Source organism: Canis lupus, chromosome 2 (assembly GCF_003254725.2).
Source record: "Canis lupus dingo isolate Sandy chromosome 2, ASM325472v2, whole genome shotgun sequence".
NCBI lineage: Eukaryota > Metazoa > Chordata > Mammalia > Carnivora > Canidae > Canis > Canis lupus.
Window position 1 is genome coordinate 26,644,469 of NC_064244.1, and position 15,948 is coordinate 26,660,416.

General features: G+C 57.2%; 1 long non-coding RNA gene across 2 annotated transcripts; it reads left to right on the forward strand.

The window, feature by feature from the left end:
• The first annotated feature begins 163 nt into the window (after nucleotides 1–163).
• LOC112658929 (uncharacterized) lies at nucleotides 164–10,076 on the forward strand. Of its 2 annotated transcripts, none has more exons than XR_003136042.2 (3): nucleotides 164–194; nucleotides 5,557–5,658; nucleotides 9,916–10,076. It is a non-coding gene; the product is annotated as an uncharacterized LOC112658929 (long non-coding RNA). The 2 variants fall into 2 exon arrangements; XR_003136043.3 differs by lacking the exon at nucleotides 164–194 and adding an exon at nucleotides 2,750–3,700.
• Nucleotides 10,077–15,948: the final 5,872 nt, after the last annotated feature.

Genomic DNA, 15,948 nt, shown 5'->3' on the forward strand with positions numbered 1-15,948 from the left:
CTGCCTGCAACGTGAGCAGCCCCTGGCGCCTACAGGCCCACCGGCTCTGCCAGGGGTGGAATCACCACTGCAAATGTCATCGCCAGTGTTGACTGGGTCATTACCCCCCCCCCCCTCAAGATATAAAAGCTTTTGCAGAGTCTCTTCGTCCCATTTTTTTGGAGCGAGTGGGGACCCAGTGGGAGCGTCTAGAGGTACAGTCCGCGCCACCATTAGCAGGGTCTCTGCCCCTCAGGGCTGTCCCTCTGCCTTCTGGTTCCTCCTCCAGTTTGTGTCTGCTGACGCCTCCAAAATGCCTGTGCTGGGCTTTCCTGTGCCTTGGGTGCGGCTGTCCGGCACAAGGTAGGGAGGGCAGACCCACGGGCCACCAGGCTCCGGGCTCGCTGGTCCACCTTGGCCCTCCTCCCGGTGGCACAGGAACGGCCGGAGGGAGGCCCGGCCCTGCAGACACTGAGTAGAGGTTTGGGGACGAGGCTCTCTCTCGGGGTCCCAACTCTTTTCAAGAAGAAAAGAAGGAAATTTAGCATCCAGGGCCCCTGAGGTGAGGGAGCGAGAACCAGAGGTAGCTGGAGGAGGTGGGGGGGGGGGCTGAAGGAGAATCTTCTGTTGGGTGCCCAGCCAGGAGCTCCCGCCCTGCCCCGTGGCATCTCTACTCCGGCCCAGGGGGATCGAATCCTCCAGGGAGGAGATCGGCATGAATAAATTTCTGCAGGAGTAAAATGAAACCCCGTGAACACTGGGGGAGAAAGGTCAGGGTCCATTCGTTTTGACAGGTAGCGTTTCCCCCTCACAATATTTATGCAACAAGAATATGGAGACTGACTTTAAAAATAAATACATCTTGGGGGAGAAATAAAACCAAATGTATCCACCGCCGGCCCAGGACGCTAAGAACCTCCTTGCGTGGGACCCAGCTGGGTAGTAAGGAGTCGCCCCGGCTTGGTGCCGCCAAGGGTTTAGGGGTGATCGTTCTTGGGGGGCATCGTGGGGGGGACGGCCACCGGCCAGCGAGGGCAGAAGGAGCGGTGCAGGGGCGCGCCGACCTGAGGAGGGGTGCGGGGAGGGTCACGGGGTGCGATGGGAGAGGAGGTCAGGATGGTGCCCGCTGGGGGGCTGGGGACGCCCCGTTCCGAGCACCCAGGGGCCCCGCGGCCTGGCCCCCTGGACCGCGCCCCCCCAGCTCCGCACCGTCGGGGCTCCGGGCCCAGGCCGAGGGGGAGGGCTGCTCCCGGGAGCGGAAGGGGCTCTCCCAGGCCCAGAGGGAGCCCCGAGCCCCCCTCCCCACCGCCCTCTCCGCCGGCTCCCTCCCGCCTGCCGCCACCCAGCGGCCGAGCCGCGGACAGGAGGCCGCTCGCTCCACAGCTCCCCCCACCTGTTGCCCCGGGCCCTGGCAGGGGGCTGCGGGTGGGGGTGGGGGGGGGCGGGGTGGGGGCCGTGCCGGGAGGACCCGGGGTTGCGGAGCAGGCGCCCCCCGCCCGCCTTGGCCCCCTGGAGCGCGGCCTCGTGGGGGAGTCGCGCCGCGGGGGCCCCGGGAGTGAGCCGGACCCCGCCTGTCTCCGCGTCTCCCCTCCCCTCCCCTCCCCTCCCCTGCAGCCCCGCTGCCCACCGGGGAGCCTCTCCAGCTCGGTCCCCGGAGACCCGCCGAAGGCCCCCGCCCCCCCCCCCCCGCACCTCCTTCCCCTCCCCTCCCTTTCCCTCCGCTCCCTTCCCCTCCCCTCTCCTCCCTCCTCTCTCCTCCCCTCCTCTGTGTCCGCGCTGCCCACCGGGGAGCCTCTCCAACTCCGCATCCCGGGGACCCGCCGCAGGCCCCCGCCCCCGGGTCCCTCCCCGCCTCCTGGGCCCCCTCCCCTCCTCGCCCTCCCCTCTCCTCCTCGCCCTCCCCTCCCCTCCCCTCCTCGCCCTCCCCTCTCCTCCTCGCCCTCCCCTCTCCTCCCCTCCCCTCCCCTGCAGCCGCGCTGCCCACCGGGGAGCCTCTCCAGCTCCTCATTCCCGGGGACCCGCCGCAGGCCCCCTCCCCGGGTCCCTCCCCGCCCACTGGGTCCCCTCCTCGCCCTCCCCTCCCCTCCCCTCCCCTCCCCTCCCCTGCAGCCGCGCTGCCCACCGGGGAGCCTCTCCAGCTCCGCGTCCCCGGTCCCTCCCGCCCCCTGGGTACCCTCCGCCCCCCTCCCGGGTCACCCCCCTCGCCCCCCGCTGCCGCCCGGAGCTGCCGGCCTGACCGCCCCTCTCCCCGGTTCCCTTTTCTGCTGACGCGGGCACTCGCCAGACTCCAGGTCTAAAGTGTCGCCCGGCCAGGGACGGAGAAATCCGACCGCGTCCACCGCTCGCCCGTCACCCCAATACCACCTTTAGCAAAGGAGGGCTTAACTGAAGGAAATTCGGCCGCCAAGGACACTCAGGGCTTAGGACTTGGTGGAAGCGAGCGGTGTGCGGGGCAGCGCCGGGCGGAGCGGGGTTCCGAGGAGCCACCGGCCTTGCGTGTGGCCGCGAGGGGCCCGGGGCGGGGGGAGCCGCTGCTGGGGGGGACCCCGGGGCGCGGCATCCCGGGGGCCGCGGGCGATGGGAGGGCGGGGGGGGGGGGACCCGGCAGTGGGTGAAGAGAGGAGGTCTCCCCAGAAGTGAACAGTGGGGGGAAAGGCGCTGGTGGCCCAGTGAGACCCCCAAGATTTATTCTTGGTTGGTGGACACCGGCCCCTGCACACTGTAAAGATGCTGCTTTAATGAAGCGACAAGTCGCTTTCTGAATTTTAAAAGCTACCACTCTGGCTCGCTGATTCGCGGTTCAGGTCTCTGTGCGTGTGTATATACCTGTGTGTGTGTGAGAGAGAGAGAGAGAGAGAGAGGGAGGGAGAGCACCCTCGGTTATTCAGGGGTGCTGTGGGCGATCAGTGCTGAGGACCAGCAGGCCCGGGTGCTCAAGAGCCCGCCCTGGGTTAGCAGGTCTGAGGGGCCTGGGTGGCCCCACTGCCCAGACCTCAGGACTCTGCAGTGAGCCTCTCCCCTGGGGAGTGCTTGTGTGGTACGCACCTGAGCAGCAGAGCCAGGAGGCAAGGACCCAGCTCTCTGCCACCCAGTCATCCTGGTGGGGGGGCTCCTCACCTATTGCCTGCCCCCCCCCCTTGCACACATCCCCTGCTGCTGGCTTCCCCCGCTCCCTTTCCCCTCCCTGGAGCACCTACCCCCTGGCTTCTTAACCCCTTAACCCTGGGCAGGCGAGCATCCTTCCCTGGGCTAGGATTCAGAGGCTGAACTCAGTAGAGAAATGTTGGGAGGCTCCTGGGCCTGGGGACAGAGCTGGGGTTGGGATTCCTCCTGGAGGCAATCCCGACAGCCCGATTGGCACCAGCATCGATGGCTTTAAATCCCGTGGCTCTGTTGGGCCACATTCCTACAAGCTAAGGCATTTGATTGGATTTTAAATATAAAAGGAAGTCACTGGGCAGGTGGAGGTAGAAGATGGGTCAGTAAATGACTAATGATAATAGAAACAGTGTGTCCCAGATCTCTGCGATGGCCGCGCAGATAGGAAGTTCACCTGTTGGATAAAGAAAAAGGGGACCCTGTAGGGAGAAATAATCGCTGGCACAATCTCCAATCTTTCTAAGAATGTGTGGCCACTTTGAGTTGTTCGAAGCAGGGCTGGGGAACCGTATATTTAATCTTCCAGGTTTTCAACATCCCATTTCTTTCCCTTAAAACACAGGTAATATTTTTCTTCCTGCCTGTAGGTCTTCAGCCTCCGTCCCCCTCTCAATTTTTCTAACCTTCCCGGCTATCCCCTCAGGTTGCTTTTAATTCTTTCGCATGCGGCTCTCCACCAGATGAAAACACACACTTTAAATACCAGCCTGGGTTTAAAAGTTCTAATCTTTCAATTCCACCCATTGGGATGTGTTCTATTATAAATGTGGAGGGTGGGGGGAGTTGGGAGGGTGTGAAGGAGTCTGGCGTGAGAAAATCCAGTTCTTTGATTTTCCTTTTCTTTTTTTTTTTTGCTTTTTTTCTTTTTTCTTTTTTTTTTTTTTTTCTAATGGAACATTTTTATTAAACTCAACTTCTAGGTCTGTGACTGCCTAGGTTTCCATGACCGAGATTTGCCTGGCTGGGGGGTGGGTGGTGGTAGAGCACTGCGTGGTGGGGGTCTGGGTGGTGTGGAACCGTGGACATCTCACATGGAAGTTTCACAAAGCAGTGACTGGAAATTAAAAAAAAAAAAATCAGACCTATTCCACCCAGGCGCCCTAAATAAATAGCCCCGTTTGCAAATTCCTATCAATTATTACGTGATGGGAAAAAATCCTATCTGAAAATAAAGCACGTGGACGTGGAGAATTTTAATTAAATCTTACTGTGGATATAATAACATGGAAGTGATTTTTCATTCGGCGCTTGCCTGCTCACCAGTGTTTTATGGCGTTTTCTTGCCTCTGACTTTATTTTAAAATATTAGACGAGGTGGAGAATTATAAACGACTCTTTCCTTATCTGTACTGCTCACATATCCAGGATCAGAGGAGCTGATTAAGAAAGAAGTCAGAGGCAACGTTGGATTCATAATGATTTGGAATAATGAATCCTTATCTCTGCTTTCCAGATTATCTGCCTTTCAGCTCCCAATGTTTTGTTACATGGGATAATTTATTGCATCTAATACATCACAATGAATCTGATGGTAGAAAGTGATGGCCAGCGTTGTGAAAAGGGGGCCCTTATTTTTTATCCCGGGGCAATGAAACTGCTTTTTGCAGTTTTTAATTGGGAAAATATAAGGTAGATCTGATAAAAAGAGAGAGAGAGAGAGAGAGAGAGAGCGCGAGCGCTGGGTATAATCTTGCCTGCTCGTGCCTTACCACGCGGCTCTTTAATTAGTGTGTCAATTTCAGGCTGAAATTAACAAGATCGACCTGAAACCAGCGCTTAGTTTCTCCCCAGCACCGAGATCCTAATTTTTAACATGATTTATTTTTATGAAAAAGGAGATAATTAATCATAAACACCGACTAAAGCTCAGAGCCAAGTTAAGATAAAATGCCATTTGCATCTTTATATAGAAAGATACCAATAATGTTAATTTTCCTGAGATTTCCTCTCCGCTCACCCCGTGTCCTGTCCCCCACCCCCCACGCGAGGTTCCCACCCTGACCGCTGCCCACTCTGGCCCCATTCCAAGTAAACAAGAAAAAAGAAAACAAAACAGCAATCCTAGGTTTCTCTTATTCATTGCTTTCTTTTAAAAAGTGCATATATATATATTTATATATTCAGCTCTTCTGGCTTTGTCTGTCAACAAGCAGAATGAGCATAGGGTTTGTTGTGGGATCCCCCCCTCCTCCAGCAGAGTGGTGGATGGATCTGCCTGTTTTCCCAGATCCCCCCCGCCCTGCACCGACCCTCATCATCTTCCCTGGGTTTCAGAGTTGGAGAGAAGAGGACACACATCTCATTTAATGGTTAATTAGTTACGATAATTGGCATTTTTGTTTCTTTTGTATTTTGCCCTAACGCCAAAGGAACAAAAGCCATCTAAACGCAACAGGCTTTCCTCTCTGCCTCTTTCAGGATGGATTTCCGAATCCCAGGCTGTACCCGGAGTCCCCTCCCAACAACTGACAACACTAGCAACCTCCCAGCTTCAGGAAGTAGAAGGGGCAGGAGTCACCGGTAATTTGCTTTTTAAGCTCGTGCCTGTTGATTACTTTCTGGTTGCTTGGATCAAACAATCGTTGCAAATATGCAAACCAGCAAGAGGAGATTCATACATATCCACTCTCCAATTGTTCCTCCTGACGTCAGATCATAATTTCTTGGTAATTGGATGGCTTGCACCCGAATAACGCGCATCTGAAATTCTCTACGTTTCTCTAGGTTGCAGTAGATTTTGTACTGGGAGTGTAGGGTGGAGTTGGGGGCAGGATTTGGGTTGTTTGGTTTTTGTGTGTTTTTTTTTTTAAGAATACTTTCCAGTTCACCATAGTCCTATTTTTTTTTTTTTTTTTAAGATTTATCTATTTGACAGAGAGAGAGTGAGCACAAACAGGGAGAGTGTCAGGCAGAGGGTGAAGCAGGCTCCCTGGATGTGGGGCTTGATCCCAGGACCCCGGGATCATTACCTGAGCTGAAGGCAGAGGCTCAACTGACTGAGCCACCCAGGCGCCCCACCATAGTCCTATTGTCTCCCTTCCTCCCCGCACTTGGGAACCTTTACTTCTCAAGTGCGGAGACGAGGTTTGTTTCCTGAGCATGTCATCTCCCCGACAGTTCTAGAGCGGGTTGGACAATGTTGAACGCAGGTGATCAAGATGACGGAAGTGGGGGGTGCAGTTGGGTCTGAAGCAGGGGTGAGGTTCTGTAGAGCCAAATCCGCGGTTCCTCTGCTTAGACCTACAAGGGCCCCCACCACTGGGCTTTCCTCTCCTAGGATCACCCGAGGTTCCCAGCCTTCTGCAGTTCCAGTGTCAGTTCCTGATCCCGCCCCACACCCTTAAAGGTATCCAAATAGTTACAGATTTTAAAAACTTGGCTCTTGATGCCGATAAAGACACTTGAGGTCGTTCATGGCCCGAGGGAGGGAGAGACCTGGTTTTCTGGGATGCTCTCCTTGTAGCTTTCGGTTCAACGTTGGCCTCACGCCGGTGGATATCAGATGCCGAGTTCCAATTTCGTATTAAATACCGCATGAATTCCCTCTCCTGCCCGTCTGCCTCTCCCTCTCCTTCTCTTCTTCACCCCTGCCCCGGTTCCTCTCTTCCCTCTCTTTAGGACACATCACTCCAAGAATTTCAAGTATCAATTATAAGTAATATTAATTTCTCAGCCCCAACCAGTGAAGTGCGGATGATCTGATAGGAGTATAAAAACGGTGCTTCCCTAGATGAAACAGACCAGTGGAGCCTACTGGGCCATTTCCCATGCCCAGATGAACATTCAATTTTCCGGCATTATCTCCGCACTTAAACTCGCGTGCTCCATTTCTGTGCCAAGATAAATTTGCATAATATTTGCAGCTGTAATTAGCTGATGAGCATCTCCCAGCCTCCCCCTTTTGTCTCTCTCTGCATTTGGTCTTCCACTGATGCCACATTTGATCTTTAATATTACAGGATTCCCGATAGAGGATTGCATATCTTATCTTCTCGGCTCCAAAATCTTCTAAGGAGGGAGAGAGGGAGCGAGGGGGTTTGGGGAGAAGCGTGAGGGAGGGGAATGAAGCTTCAGTAATCAGGGTTTGAACAGGTTAGGATGGGGAGAAGGTAGAGGGAGCGACAGAACAAATGAGAGCCACTGAGAATCTGTGGTGGCTGGGGTGGGGAGCGGTGGGACCAGCCTCTTGGAAAGGAGAATCTGGAATCCACCCGTTACTACTGAGAGAACTGGGGAGTGGGGTCATGGGAGGTCGGGCTGGAGATCTGGAACCTGGCTGAGGTGGGGGGAGAGAGGTGAGTAGCCAGCCTTCACGTTGTGGCCCTTCCTCCCTTCTGGGAAAACAAACAAACAAACAAACAAACGCAAACAACAACAATAACAACAACAACAACAACAAAAAACCAAACGGTCCAATCTGCGGCTCCAAGGAAGGCGCTCCGGCGGGTAGCTCCCCTCCAGCAGAAACTGGAACTTTTGAAACCAGGCGACTGTCTTATCTGCTCATCTGGTCGCCTCTCCTTAATAGAGAGCACAGCGCTCCTGAATCTCTAATGTGCCACGGTTTCGTTCTGCGCGTTTCTGGTTAGAAGAAATAAGAGTCCCCCTCTAAGAAAAGAGGGAAAAGAAAGTGAAGAAAGGGGGGTGGGGGAGGAAAAGCAGAAAGACACAAGAGTTTAGAAAAAGAGGAGACCCGGGGTGGTCCTCCCAGCAAACTGGGTCGCCTCCAGAAGGGGAGCAAACCCGGCCAAGTGTCCCCCAGCCTCGTCTGGGTTGTTACTATTGGGCTACTTTTCTCCAGTGAAGTTTCCTGACCCGGCTGGGGTCCGGGTGGGGGGTGGAGGGTGGGGGACGCTGGGTGGAAGGAAGGCGGATTAGAGGAGCCACTGGTTGAATTAGTATCTGTGGGAATCCAGAGGAGTAGAGAGAGAAAGGAAAGGCAAGAGGGAGAAGGAGGTAAAAAAGAAGAAAGAGTCGACTTTCATGCCAATCATTGGAACAAATAGCTAACATTTAACGTTTACACGCGCTCTGGCGACGCCCTGGCGCTCCGAGGACCCGGGGCAGGGCTAAAATGTCCCGAAAGCCTTTGGAGAAAACGAGTTTCCAGCTATCAGGTTCTCCCCATCTCCCCCCTTCCACAGGGCTTCGGTTTCAGGCTGGACTTGTCCAATGTCTGCGTTGCCGCTGCGAGCTCCTAAATGAGTGTCAAGGAGGCAAATATCAAATAGCGCCGGGGTCAAGGCGGTTTGGTTAACCGTGCAGGGCGCTCGGGACCCAGACCTGTGCGGGACGCGCAGGGGGGAGGGAGGCGGCCGGGAGGGGGCGGGGAGGGGGGACCGAGGGAGGGACGCTGGGCGGATGGAGGGGCGGGGGGGGGGGCGCCCACCGTGCACAGGGGGGCTGAGCCCCCCACGCACCTCCTCGCCCCCCGCCAAGCAAGGAAAGGCGCCTGTTGGCTCAGCGGGAGAGGAGTCCCTTGGAACTTTGCTCTTCTGTTTTAACGAGGCCAACGTTGCGCAGCCAAGATCAGAAGTGCGCCTTTAGGGACTGGGGAGCTCCAGGCCTGCTTCCCCACCTGCTGCCCGAGGGTGTCGGACGAGGAGTTGGCCAAGGTCCCCTCGTGCTGGGGAAGGGTGCAGGGCGTGGGCCCAGCGCGGTTAACCGGGAGCGCAGGGGCCCGGGTGACAGGCTCTGCCCGGTGCACCCAATGCGCCCCACGGAATCCAGAGCTGTGAGCCCCAGTCCTCCTCCACCAGAGCCCCGAGCTCGGTGGCCGCGAGCAGCAGCAGCAGCGACTGTCGGGGGGAGGTCTCCGTCCAGGGAAGTCCACCCCCACCCCCGCACCGCCCCTGCAGCCCAGGTTCCCGCGCTGTCCCTGCTCCAGGGCTCGGGCTCCGAAGTGCTTGCAAAGGAGAACACTTCTGCTGGTGGGGGGGGGGGGGAGGGCGCCCTGGGGCTGCCGGGCAGGGCAGAGGCGGGGACCCAGCGATTGCCCAAGGCCCGCTGCATGCGCTCCGCGGAGCCTGCGTCCCAGGTTCTGGACCCGGCTCTCCGCGCTCGCGGAGGTGGGGGGTGGGGCGGGGAGACACGTGCACGGGGGGGAGCGTGCGTGGGGGGTTCAGCCCCCTCCCCCCTCGGCCCTGTGGGGTGGGGGTGCCTGGGGCTGATTTCCCCCGGAGGCAGGAGGCTGCGGGCCAGAGGTGGCTTTGCAGGGCGGAGCTCAGGCTGCCCCCTCCAGGGCTGGGCCCCAGGTCCGCGCTGTGCACCCCGCCCCCAGCGTCCCCCCTTGGGGTGTATCCCAGGCCGAGCACCGGACCCCAGGCCTCTCCTGCGGAGCTGGGGTGGGAGGATGGGGGGGCCTGAGCTCCAGGCCTGGGGGGTGCAGCGGGGTGAGGACCGAGGTACAGGGGTGGCCCCCCCGCCCCCCCCCCGGACACGACAGCGGGGTGCCCGGACCTCGCGCAGGGTGGGCTGGGGCCCTGCCTTCTTAAATAACCCTCTTTGGGTGAGTTTTTCCCTTCCCTCTGTGTAATTCTCAATGACAGTCATGAAGACTCATCACGATGTTACTTTTCCCCTTCTTTCTCAAATTTAAAAAAAAAAAAAGAGGAAAAAAAATACGCACCCGACTCCACTAGCGTTCGGGTTCCGGAGAAATTCTCAAATAGAGCAGTGTAATTTCTCAGTTGATTTTGATTGACATACTGTCCCTGGGATCATGTGTTAATCCCTTCTTCACTCAAGCCTTTTCATAACTCATTTCTCTCTTGCTAGATGGGGGCTCTGATGGTTACCGAGGCAACGACGATAGCACTAAGCTATTTCCCTCTCTGCAAGGAGACCATTATTCCGCATGCATAGGCCATCTGCAGCAGAGGTCGTCGCAAAGTCATTCACAACACAGCACACGTTTATTAAACTTTTATTCTCTTTTTTCCCCCAACACGGAAACTAGTTTGCACTTGTACGGGGCTGGGGGGTGGGTGGCAAGTGCCCCTCAGTGTCGGCCCGCAAGGACAGTCCTCTGGGCGGTGGCGGCTGGTGGCCTGCGCTGGGCCAGAGGTCCCTTCACGTCCCCATTGGCCAGAGGGGCTTTGGTCGCCGCCTCTGGGGCCTTGAGAATAGGATGGAGGGGTTGCATCTAAAGGGTAGGTGGGAGCGGGCCTCCATCCTCAGTCACCTTTGTTCCTGCCTGGGCATCATCTCCTCTTCCTGTCCTGCCCGGAGCGGCCTCTCCCCAGGGTACCTGCAGACACCCCCCGGGGAGCCACCTGCCGGGGCACTGGGGTCCTGGGCTTCTTTTCCCATCACGCAGCCTGCTGGTGGCACAGAGTCCTGCCCCCGTGGCCCTTGATGGGAGGTGCTGGAGAAAGCATGGGTTTGGGTGTCAGCCTTCTCCAGCAGTGGGGGGGGGGGGGGTGAGCCCAAGACCGGGCCGCCTGGGCCCGTCAGTCAGTCAAGGACATGACCTGGACAGGGCCCCAGGTTCCGCATGCAGTGCCAGACTCAAGGCACCCAAACCAAAGGGCACCTGCGAGGCCTGCTGATGGCCACTGCCTCGGTTTCCCTCACCTTCTCCCAGTTCCTCCCTCTCTCCCTTTCTTTTTCTTCACTTTCAGCCTCCAAGCCTTTGTCCTTTCTTTCTTTGTTTTTATTTTTTTTAAGATTTTATTTATTTATTCATGAGAGACGCACAGAGAGAGGCAGAGACACAGGCAGAGGGAGAAGCAGGCTCCATGCAGGGAGCCTGACCTGGGACTCGATCCGGGGACTCCAGGATCAAGCCCTGGGCCAAAGGCGGCGCTAAACCACTGAGCCACCCGGGCTGCCCTCTTTCTTTTTCTTGTAATGGGAGTGGTGGACCCACTTGGGGCCCCAGGGCGGGCATCTTGGGCTGCAAGGGCCTCTATGAGCCCAGCCCCAGAAGACGGGCTCCTGCCAGCCTCCTGCCCCAGGGCTCCTGCGGCCCCCCGAGAGCCTGCCTCCCACCACCTCGCTGTGGGAGCCTGCCCCAGCCACGGCCAGGGCCATGACCCAAAGGAGGGCTGTCCAGGCCACCGTGCCGCCAGCCGTTGGGGGCACCGGTGGTCAGGCCCGAGCCGCAGCGGGGCTGGCTGGCAGCTCTGCACACACTCTGGGGGCCCTGAGCAGGCCGGACAGACGGCAGTGGGGTAAAGGTGAGGGGCTCCTAGCTCAGCAGGTACAAGGGCCTCCAAAGGCCTCCAAGGGCCTCCAAGGGTCAAGCTCCTCCCCCTAGCCCATGATTGCCTGTGGTCTGTCTACACCCGCGGGCGGTGATGAAGGCCAGAGGGGGCGCTGTTGGAAGCCCCCCCACTCCACCGTCCTATTCCTAGAACTGGTGCTGCTCTGCTCAACCCCAGGGGTGACGATGCCTGCCCGGCGGCAGGCCTGTGCCCAGGAACACACCTGGCTCAAGGCCAACTAGGACCAAAAGATCCAGGGATGGGTCCTCACAGCCCCGACCAGCACCCCCACTCGAGGGGCACTGGGTCCCCCAGTGCCAGGGAGACCCTGAAAGAAAAGGAGGAGGGAACTTTCTGAGCAAATCAGCCGGCTTTTCCGGGGCTCTGTGCTTCACACACCTACACCTACCCCGGGAACACGATTAGAGCACTGAACCCTCAGGCCGGCTGGCCCTCCTGCAAGGCCTGTGCCCAGGGGGGTCAGGAGGCTGGGATCTAGAGCGACCTGACTGTGGCTGGGGGGCTGCTGAGAGGGGACCGGGGCTCGGGGTGAGCTGTGGTGGCCCCAGTAGGGATCCTACGTGTCGATGTGTGTCGTCGGTGTCTGACCCGGCTTCCCGGGGGCCTGGGATCGAGTCCCCCATGGGAGCCTGCTTCTCCCTCTGCCTGCGTCTCTGCCCCACCCCCCATGAATAAGTTAAATCTTAAGAAAAAATAAAATAAAAAAAAAAGCAGGTTCCATCTGCAGGGAGCGGGTCGAGGGTGGCAGAAGCAGAAAGAGGCCCTGGCCTCTCCACTGCGAGGGTCAGAGGGTCACATCGCGGGCCCCTCCCGCCTGTGCGGGGTGCTGGCTGGAAGGGGGACGGTGTCGGGCCGGGGTGGGGTGAGCGGTAGGAGAAAGGCCACAGCTCTCCGGGGTGCCGGGGGCAAGGTCACAGCAGTCGCCACCCAACTGACTTATGGGGCGGGGTGGGGGAACTGCACTGCTGGAAATCCCGCTCTGGGACTCTGGGAGAGGTGTCGTGTCCCCCCCCCCCACACTAAGGCTTAGGCACCTGCACCCAAGCCCCTAAGGGTATTACTGTGTAATAATAGTGGCCGCATCCACGGGCTGCGGGCTGCTCCTTAAATACTTAGCACGTCATCCTCTAAGGTAGGTTTGTCCCTTCTCTATAGGTTTGTCCCTTCTCTACAGGTGCCAGCCGCCTGGCCTGACCCCAGCTCTCATCGCCTCCAGGAGGACGCTTTCTCTGGTGCGAACTTTGACGGCGGGAGTGTCAAGAAAGACAAGCAGATAGATCATGACAGAAGCGATCAATACTCAATACTCGGGGAAATGCAGGACCTGTCGCTGTGTGAGCCTGGAGGACGGGATGCCGGGGGCGTCTCCAGAGGCTTCCTTACCAAACTGCCCGCGCTCCTTCTGGATCTCAGGGGGCAGGGGGGGATGCTCGGGAGATGGTGGAGCAGGGCAGGGGGCAAGGGACATTCCAGAGGGGAACAGGCAAGGGTCGAGGACGGGGTACAGGGAGGTCAAGGAGCCCTGGGAAATGTCACCTGCCCTGAATGGAGAGAAGTGACAGGGGTCGGCACACGTGACCACGAGAGCCTTGAAGGTCAAGCCAGCCGGCTTTATGTGGTGGGCGCTGGGCCCGGGGAGGGGAGTCTCTAAGCTGAGACACAGAGTGATGCGGAGTTAAGTGGTAGATTCTAGAAGCCCTTCTGGTGAGCAGCTTCCTCCCTAGACATCGCTGTACAAGGTGAGTGGCCCGTAACATTGGGTTTTTTGCTTCTCAAGATGCTGGGGCAAAATCAACGTGCACCGAGGCCTGCGCTTCTCCGGGCGCTTTCCCAATATTGCTGCGCGGGGACCTCCGTGCCCCAGGGCCGTGCAGGTGTCCCCAGAAGAGCAGCCCGGGGTAGGGGGGCCCTGACGCAGCCAAGGCCGGAGGGGAGAGAAGTGCCACCACCTGGAGAGCGGGCCGGAGGAGCGCGCTGGGGGATATATGGCAGGTATCTACAAACCCTCACGCTAATTGATGGGCTCCCCATATATCATCCCAGATAAAGGGCCCCGTGCAGTAAATGCTGATGTTTAGAACATCCTGATAGGGCTTTGTTAACAAGAAGATAACAGAAGAGCAAGATATGTTTGTTTAGCTGCCTATAGATAAACCCAATAGGTCTTTGTTAACTTTTCATGACGGATGGCAACTACTAACCATGATAAATAATCCGGGAGCGGGCAACTTTCTTCAAAGTGCTGGGATCGGCCCAGATTTTTAGGCCTTTGGAGGGAGGAGGGAGCACTCTGCGCGCGAGGACACCCGGGTCGTTGCGCTACTGGGCTTGACGTCTGCGAAATGATTTTAAGGAAGCCTGGAACCAGGCCGCCCCGCGATGCGTGTTCGGGCCTCCGGAAACCTGGCAAGTTGAGGAGCAGGATTTCTCGGACGAGCCTGCACAGCCGGGCAGAGCCCTGAGAGATCCGCGGGGATATGCTTCTAGCAGCGACGAACAGGTGAGAATAGGCTTTTCAATACTTGGAACACGGTGGCCAGAGACGCTCCTCCCGGCCACTCGTTGCAAGTCTTATCCCAAGTGGATGGCAGCATCAGAATTTCTTTCGCGGCATCTAGGAGGCTCAGGGGTTGACCTGACCTTCGGCCCAGGGCGTGACCCCGAGGTCCTGGGATCGAGTCCTGCACCAGGCTCCCGCAGGGAGCCTGCTTCTCTCCCTGCCTGTGTCTCTGCCTCTCTCTGTATCTCTCAGGAATAAATAAAATATTAAAAAAAAATTCTAGGGCAGCCCGAGTGGCTCAGCAGTTTAGCGTGATCCAGCCCAGGACAGGAGATCGAGTCTCGGGATCGAGTCCCACGTCGGGCTCCCTGCCTGGAGCCTGCTTCTCCGTCTGCCTGTCTCTCTCTCTCTCTCTCTCATTAATAAATAAATTTTAAAAAAATCTTAAAAAAAAATTCTAAGAGCCATGGGGGTAAGTTTTGTCACTGTGTTTAAATAAGTCTTGCCCACTGACGGTCAGCATGGTGTTAACCAGACGGAGCCACAAGTAACACTTTGCCCAGAACTCACCCAAAACAAAAGCCTCAAAGTACACCCAAGGCAGCCGTTTCATGCATCCAGTTACAAAAGACCAAACTTTTGGGCCGTTGAAGAAAATCATCATCCCACTGTTACCGTAAATGCAATATTTTAAAAGAAGGCCATCATCTTTTTTTTTTTTTTTTTTTACTGAAAACATCATTTGAATTTTATCTTTGCTAAAATGCTGGGGAGGAGGGGTGGAGCCTGAGCTGACCGCATCATCTCCCCCAACCTGAAGACTAATCAAGTTTGATGGCCGTGGTGATGCTGGGTCTCGGAAGTGAACCAGACTTGCCACCGGCACGTGGAGGTCCTGGGTGAGACGCTGTTTCCATTAATAAAGGAGGATATTAACAGGAATTCATTCTTACCTTAGGAAATTAGGGAACAAAATAAGCCAAAGCCACAGGTGAGCCGGGCGGGGAAGTTCTGGGCAAGCTTCCCTCCCCCTGCGGCTGCTTCTCTTTTTGTTGGGTTGTAACTAAGAAGGAGCTGTTGTCACTCTGTTCCCGTCCTGGTCCCAAGAGAAGAGTCCGGCTGGGGTCCCCCTCTGGGGCAGCACGGGCCTGAAAGCAAGAGATTCGCTTCCCCAGACTCCCTGGAGCCGCAGGTTCACATCCCGGGGGCTGCGCTCAGCCCTTCCTCCTCCCTAGGCAATAAATAGCATGGAAAGCAGGTCATCTGTGCGGCCAACTTCCAGGAAAGACCTTGAAGGCAGAGCCGGGGTGGACCTTGGCCATGACGCGGTGCTCCCCGTTTCCCGTGAGGCCTTCCTGCGGGGCGCCGGGGTGCCACACTGCCCCCGGGGGATGCTGCAGCTGGGGTTTTCTGATGGAAGTCGGCTGACTCCCTCGCATGGGCTTGGGGGAGCCCTGGGCTCTATCAGAGGAGGGGAAGAGGGGCAGGGCAGGGAGTTCGGGATGCTCACTCCCAGGTTCGCTCTCTGGCCGCATTTCCAGGGCGCCTCAACACCTTAGCACCGCATTTGTATTCCTGGTGAGTGGGTTGGCTCAGGTACAATGTGGTTAACGTTTTCTTTTTTGGCTCAAAGAGCTCGTGCCTGCCTGAGTCTAAACAATCAAGTGGCTGAAACTCTAGCACACTTTTTCGACCTGTGCTGCTTCTTCACAAAAGGGGTGCTGTTCCCACCTGTCTTTGCACACACAGTGTACCCGGTTTTCGGCCATGACTCCACTTAATATGAAAGACCAGCTTTTCTTGTGGGGGAGAAAAGAAATCAGGTCATGCCAGCCAAGCCCGGTGACAGGCCTGTTGGCGGGTCCAGGTTTGTTTGTTTTAAGGATGTGGGCTGTCATCAGGCCTGAGCAGGGACTGCATGAGCCAGTTCACCCGGACCTTTCCTTACTGTTGCTCCAAACCTTCTATTTCTCTTCTAATCTTTGAGCACAAAAGCAACATGATTTTTTTTTTAAGATTTTATTTATTTATTCATGAGAGACACAGAGAGAGGCAGAGACACAGGCAGAGGGAGAAGCAGTC